Source organism: Etheostoma spectabile, chromosome 18 (genome assembly GCF_008692095.1).
Source record: "Etheostoma spectabile isolate EspeVRDwgs_2016 chromosome 18, UIUC_Espe_1.0, whole genome shotgun sequence".
Classification (NCBI taxonomy): Eukaryota; Metazoa; Chordata; class Actinopteri; order Perciformes; family Percidae; genus Etheostoma; species Etheostoma spectabile.
The window spans coordinates 1,110,320-1,117,957 of NC_045750.1; the positions used below are offsets into that span (position 1 = coordinate 1,110,320).

Consider the following 7,638-nt stretch of genomic DNA (forward strand, 5'->3'; position numbering starts at 1 on the left):
ATTTTTAATGAGAACATTTTATAAAAATACACCCCCCCTCTGTTTAAATACAGGGCATAAGTATACACCCCCCTATGTTAAAATACGGGGCATAATATACACCCCCTATTTAAATCAAGGGGCATAAGTATAACCCCCCTATGTTAAAACAAGGTATAAGTATACACCCCCCTATGTTAAAATACAGGGGCATAAGTATACCCCCCCCTATTTTAAAATACAGGGACATAAGTACACCCCCCCTATGTTAAAATACGGGGCATAAGTATACACCCCCCCTATGTTAAAATACAGGGGCATAATTATACACCCCCCTATGTTAATTCAGGGGCAAAGTATACACCCCCCTATGTTAAAATTCAGGGGGCATAAGTATACACCCCCCTATGTTAAAATACAGGGGCATAAGTATACACCCCCCTATGTTAATTCCCATGAGGCAGATTTAAATTTTTAAAGGCCAGTTATTTCATGGATCAGGATACTAGTGCATCCTGAAAAGTTCCCTTGGCCTTTGGAATTAACACACACACCACACACACACACACACCCCACACACACCACACAACACACACACACACAACACACACACACACATCTTTCGATTAGATCTCTCATCACTCTCAATGCAAATCGAACCAGCTATTAACAACTGAAAATAAACCATGCCACTCTATGCACGGTGATTAGTGGCATTTTAAAGGCCAAGAAACTTTATCCATGAAATAACTGGCCTTTAAAAATAAAATCTGCCTCTATAGGATTTAACATAGGGGGGTGTATACGTATGCCCCTATTTTAACATAGGGGGGTGTACTTATGCCCCTGTATTTTAACATAGGTGTGTATACTTAGCCCCCTGTATTTTAACATAGGGTGGTTATACTTATCCCTGTATTTTAACATAGGGGATGTATACTTATGCCCCTGTTTTTAACATAGGGGGTGTATACTTATGTCCCTGTATTTAACATAGGGGGTGTATACTTTGCCCTTATTTTAACATTTATGATACATTTAGTCATTCACAAAGAAAAATTGGTGTCCTTAAAAGGTTGGATTTTCCTACATTTTTTAATTAAGGCATTAAGATGAATTTCCAATTATGTTTTTTTTTATTCCTCTTATCGGGGGGGGGGGGGGGTGAACCTTCTCAAGCCGCTGTAGCTAGGTCTGCTGCACACCCCAACATGGGATACATTTCAAAGCTAGCAACAAAACTCCTCTTACCGTTATGTAGTCCTTTATGGGGTTTTTTAGAGTCCAGCTCCTGCGACGTCTTCCTCCAACTAGTCTTGATATTCCGCTCCTTCCATGTAAGTCCACGTGGAAACGTTTCTTTCTGCACTTGTGTTGAACTCAGCTAGCTGCAGCAGCTCCATTAGCATGCTAGTGGCTTTAACTAGTTTTGCGCATTATTTGTACCTGCAGCCGCTCTGGGTTCTCCTTTTCTCTCTCGTGTTTACTTTCGGGTGTTTTTCTTAATGTTCAGGGTGTTCCTCTTCCTCGCGGCATCGATTACCTGGTCCCTAAATATTCTCCAACTCGTTCCGTTTCCACCCGTAGGTTGCTATGGTGCTGTGATTGAAAGGTGGTCAATCCCTGCGCGAGCGTCCGTGACTCACCTGCACGTGCTCCACAGCAGCAAATACACACAGGTAGACACAGGTAGACACAGGCTGGCTCCGGTGTATGATTTTAAATATGTGGCATTTGTATTAAAACCTTTTTAATTTATCAACATTTGTTTAATCCTCGTGGTTGTCTTCCCGTCAAATTGAAATCAACACTTTTGTTGAGTCTTTTTATCGAATTTTTAACTTTTCTTACGTTTTTGTCCCTTTTTGACGCTTTTTTGACGTTTAACACTACTTCACACTAACTTATTAATTTACTTTAGTTTTACAGTTATTTTTTGAATTTATGGTCAACACCTCATTTATAGGAAATTATTCCTAATGTTTGAGTTAGAAAAGCAGAATTAGGAATTATTGAGACTAAATAAAGGAATGGATGTTGATATAATCACAGACTGGAATATGTCAACTTTACTCAACTATTTCACAACCCTTCACTTTGTTTTACAATGCTATAAAATAGAATAAGACCCAAAATAATGAAAGTAAGATTTGTACTTGGCAAAGAGCGTTGGAATCAATCATGTTATTTTGGGGAATTAAAAAGAACATTGATAGAGGACAACATGAGGACAACATAGACAACATGAGGACAACATGAGGGCAACATGAAGACAGAGGACACAGAGGCATGAGCGAGACACATGAGGACGACATAGGCAACATGAGGACAACATGAGACAACATGATGACAACAATGGAAGAAAACATGAGGACAACATGAGACAAACATGAGGACCACATGAACACAGGAGGGTTAATGTAATTATATTTGTACAAAACTGCAGTTACCAAGCTCCCTGAAAACAAACTCATCATGCCATATACCCGTGGGGGTGTATTACTACAAACGGTCGTTAAACACTTACAGGAACATATTACATCTTGAAACCACACCCTGTTTTTACAGTTTCTGCCGATTGGGGGATTTTTACAAAAATATCTGTACAAAACCTGTCGTGCAGGATTTAGGGATGTCCTGCTCTTTAATTCTTCATTTACGGCATTGAGTGATGATGTCAAGGATATTACTGACATCTACTGTACAGACAGTAAATGACTGAGCTTCTAGCTGCTGGTTCCCGTCCAGCAGAGCCTTTTATTTGGAGAAAGACACAGAAGTTGAAGTAAATTTGTTTTTCGAGACACCCAATCTGGAGCCGAGCACTCTCGCTTGATCAAGTTGACCTTTAGCTTGACACAGAGGTCACGCTGCTGCCCTTTGGATTGGAAATAAATGAGTTTTAAGATGTTGTGTACTCAATTTCTTTGTGCTAATCTGGTAGAATTGTTAACAACAAAGCGTCACTTTGCGCTTCTAGAGAGGAGTTAGGCTTTTTTATAAGGCAAATGTAGTTTTTGCATCCCAACAAAATCCATCCATCCATCTTCATCCGCTTATCCGGTATCGGTCGCGGGGGCAGCAGCTCCAGTAGGGGACCCCAAACTTCCCTTTCCCGAGCCACATCAACTAGCTCCGACTGGGGGTTTCCGAGGCGTTCCCAGGCCAGGTTGGAGATATATCATTCCACTTCACCTAGTCCTGGGTCTTCCCACCGAGGCCTCCTCCCAGCTGGACGGCCTGGAACACCTCCCTAGGGAGGCGCCCAGGAGGCAATCCTTACAGATGAAACAAAAGAATAGTTTTGGGGGGGGGGGTAAACCTTCTCAAGCCGCTGTAGCTAGGTCTGCTGCACAGCCCCAAACATGGGAAATACATTTCAAAGCTAGCAACAAAACTCCTCTTACCGTTATGTAGTCCGTTATGGAGGTTTGTTAGAGTCCAGCATCCTGCGACGTCTTCCTCCAACTAGTCTTGATATTCCGCTCCTTCCATGTAAGTCCACGTGGAAACGTTTCTTTCTGCACTTGTGTTGAACTCAGCTAGCTGCAGCAGCTCCATTAGCATGCTAGTGGCTTTAACTAGTTAATTGCGCATTATTTGTACCTGCAGCCAGCTCTGGGTTCTCCTTTTTCTCTCTCGTGTTACTTTCGGGTGTTTTTCTTAATGTTCAGGTGTTCTCTTCCTCGGCGGCATCGATTACCTGGTCCCTAAATATTCTCCAACTCGTTCCGTTTCCACCCGGTAGGTTGCTATGGTGCTGTGATTGAACAGGTGGTCAATCCCTGCGCGAGCGTCCGTGACTCACCTGCACGTGCTCCACAGCAGCAAATACACACAGGTAGACACAGGTAGACACAGGCTGGCTCCGGTGTATGATTTTAAATATGTGGCATTTGTATTAAAACCTTTTTAATTTATCAACATTTGATTTAATCCTCGTGTTGTCTTCCCGTCAAAATTGAAAATCAACACTTTTGTTGAGTCTTTTTATCGAGATTTTTAACTTTTTCTTACGTTTTTGTCCCTTTTTGACGCTTTTTTTGACGTTTAACACTACTTCACACTAACTTATTAATTTACTTTAGTTTTACAGTTATTTTTTGAATTTATGGTCATAAACCTCATTTATAGGAAATTATTCCTAATGTTTGAGTTAGAAAAGCAGAAATTAGGAATTATTGAGACTAAAATAAAGGAATGGATGTTGATGATAATCACAGATGGAATTGTCAACTTTTACAACACTATTTCAACAACACTTCACTTTGTTTTACAATGCTATAAAAATAGATAAGACCCAAAATTAATGAAAGTAGAGATTTGTACTTGGCAAAGAGCGTTGGAATCAATCTGTTATTTTGGGAATTAAAAAGAACATTGATATAGGACAACATGAGGACAACATGAGGACAAATGAGGACACATGAGGGCAACATGAAGACAAAATGAGGACACATGAGGGCGACATGAGGACGACATGAGGACGACATGAGGACAACATGAGGACAACATGAAGACAACATGAGGACAACATGAGGACAACATGAGGACAACATGAGGACAACAGGAGGGTTAATGTAATTTATTTTGTACAAAAACTGCAGTTACACAAGCTCCCTGTGAAAAAACCAGAACTTCATCAGCCATATACCCGTGGGGGTGTATTACTACAAACGGTCGTTAAAACACTTATCAGGAACATATTACATCTTGAAACCACACCCTGTTTTAACAGTTTCTGGCCGATTTGGGGGATTTTTACAAAAAATACTGTAAACAAAACCTGTCGTGCAGGATTTAGGGATGTACTGTCTCTTTATAATCTCTTCATTTACAGGCATTGAGTGATGTCAAGGATAATTACTGAACATCTACTGTACAGTACAGTAAATGACTGAGCTTCTAGCTGCTGGTTCCCGTCCACAGAGCCTTTTATTTGGAGAAAGAACACAGAAGGTTGAAGTAAATTTGTTTTTCGAGACCCAATCTGGAGCCGAGCACTCGCTTGATCAAGTTGACCTTTAGCTTGAACACAGAGGTCACGCTGCTGCCTTTGGATTGGAAATAAATGAGTTTTAAGATGTTGTGTACTCAATTTCTTTGTGCTAATCTGGTAGAATTGTTAACAACAAAGCGTCACTTTGCGCTTCTAGAGAGGAGATTAGGCTTTTTTATAAGGCAAATGTATGTTTGCATCCCAACAAAATCCATCCATCCATCTTCATCCGCTTATCCGGTATCGGGTCGCGGGGGCAGCAGCTCCAGTAGGGGACCCCAAACTTCCCTTTCCCGAGCCACATCAACTAGCTCCGACTGGGGGATTCCGAGGCGTTCCCAGGCCAGGTTGGAGATATAATCTCTCCACCTAGTCCTGGGTCTTCCCCGAGGCCTCCTCCCAGCTGGACGTGCCTGGAACACCTCCCTAGGGAGGCGCCCAGGAGGCATCCTTACCAGATGAAACAAAAGAATATTTATAATTTTTTAAATAGACAGATATTAAGAAACACCATCTCTGTCGATCTCTTTAAGAGAACAGATTAAGTCCCAACTGTATAAAAATAAAAATGCAGACAACATTAAATGGTGACAATTACAAAAAATGAGATGGTTTTGCAGTAATAAGTATTCTTTATTTTGTCAAAGGGCTTAAAGAGCAGACAATTAGGGTGCAGTCAAAAAAATCTAAGGATGAAGTTGAAGGTCAACACACATGACTCATCTTTTCATTTGCAGGAATAGTAATTTACACATTTATTCAGCCTGACAGTTTGTAAAAAGTACAATGAAAACCATTATTTTTTTCAAGATAGACATAGTCTTTGTGATAGAAAAGAGCTATTTTCATGCAGCTGCCTATCTCCCTATAAACATCACAGATTACAGACACTTTGCCGTATCAAAGACCATGAGTGATAACAGCATACATGTCTACATAAATGTAGAATATCTTTTTTTAGCAAACCAGCGGCTGTAGTCTTTTCAAAGTGGGACAGAAGAAGCGTCACAACATTATACAATAGAGATGCTCAGGCGTGACATTCTCCTGTTGACAGATGGACATTGGTTCTTGTTGCATTGCAGTGCTATAAAAGTAACTTCACCCTCTTTTACTAGAAGTAATATACACAAGGCTACATCTCCCCGTACTCAGATCAAACTACTGACACTGGCATGGCAGCAGTTTGGTTTTTACACACTATTTACTCATAAAGCCTCTTCTACTGTGCAATATGTCTTAATTTATTAGACGCCTGTGTTAACTGATGCCTGTGTTCGATGATCCTTGTTCTAAAACTACAGGTGTTGAGGAAATCTCGTAAAGTATGTGCAAAGGAGGAGCTAGTTTAACTTGAGGCATATAGCACTAGCTTGGGATCATTGCCGTTTCACAAATCTATTTTGGACTGGTATGCATGTATAACGCTTGTTTGCATTGTGCAATTCAAACCCGAGTTTGGGGTGGCAGTAGCTCAGTCGGTAGGGAGTTGGGTTGGGAACCAGAGGGTCACCGGTCACAAGTCCCCATATGGATTTGAACCCTATGGGGGTGGACTGGTAGCTGGACACTGCCAAGGTCCTCTTGAGCAAGGCACCAAAGCCCCAACTGCTCGGGGTGCCTTTCAATGAGCCGCCCCCCTCTCCGTTAGTGCATGTATAGGTGTAATTCAGGCATGTATGTAATAACAACAGAGTGAAAACAGTAATTTCCCCTTGCAGGATTAATAAAGTATACATATTATCATTATTATTATTATTATTATTATTATTATTAACAATCCTGTAAAGATGTGATGACCTTTCCCCTAAAGAAAGCCTAAAGTTTAAAGGACCAGAACTAAGTGGCCATGACATTCTGCACAATTTATATGTACAAAGTCAGGATACATGTGTTCTTTAACAATCAGCGTAATTGGCTATCACTCTTTATATTTCAAATGCAAATGAAGAACTTCCACATATTGTGTGTTGCAGCCTTGGTGCATGTCGGCTGCTTTGTAGTTTCATATACTGTTTTTACATCCTGAGCCAACTCCTCTACCTCCTTCCAGCTTCCTTTTCATACGTTGGCTGAGTCACCGTCTCGTCGCTCACATGTGCCGTTTGTTGCAGACGTCTCGGTGGCTGTGTGGCTGTGTGGCAGACAAACGTATCAAGCAGCCGCAGCCGTTTTTAAAGCCTTCATGCTCATGTTGTGATTGCTGGCAGTATTATCACAGCGAGGCATGTCACTCTGGCTTAGGAGGCTCGCAGGGAGCCCGGGTCGCTGTGTAGCTGGACGGCCTCATCCCTGACTCATTCCACTGCTGAGTGCACTGCAAGGTTATGTCATTCCAGCAGGCATGCACACTGTGGAGAAATGGCTTCTGCCAGGCGGCATCGCAGCAGCGCTGCTCCTGTTTGGATGAGCGCAGATTATACTCTCCATGCTTGGTCTTTCTTTTTGTCTTTTTTCTATCTCTCTCACACACAACAGAGTTGTTTTCACATCAGTGTGAGGCCGTTAGTAAGTGTAACTATTGAAACTCAATGTCTCTTTGTCTGAAGCACCCAAGGTCACATGATTCACAGCTATCTTCAAAGAACTTGGCTAGACTTCTTATCTATGAGTTTTAATTGCCTTTGGGATAGTACAGCTGTTCAAGGCATGGATTTGGG

General features: G+C 41.5%; 1 long non-coding RNA gene across 1 annotated transcript in view; it reads right to left on the reverse strand.

Moving 5' to 3' along the window:
* Positions 1-7,638, reverse strand: part of LOC116706302 (uncharacterized) — a 14,315-nt gene that overhangs the window by 2,415 nt on the left and 4,262 nt on the right. The window contains exon 2 of the long non-coding RNA XR_004336196.1: positions 5,864-5,868. This is a non-coding gene — a long non-coding RNA (uncharacterized LOC116706302). The remainder of the gene's footprint in view (positions 1-5,863; positions 5,869-7,638) is intronic.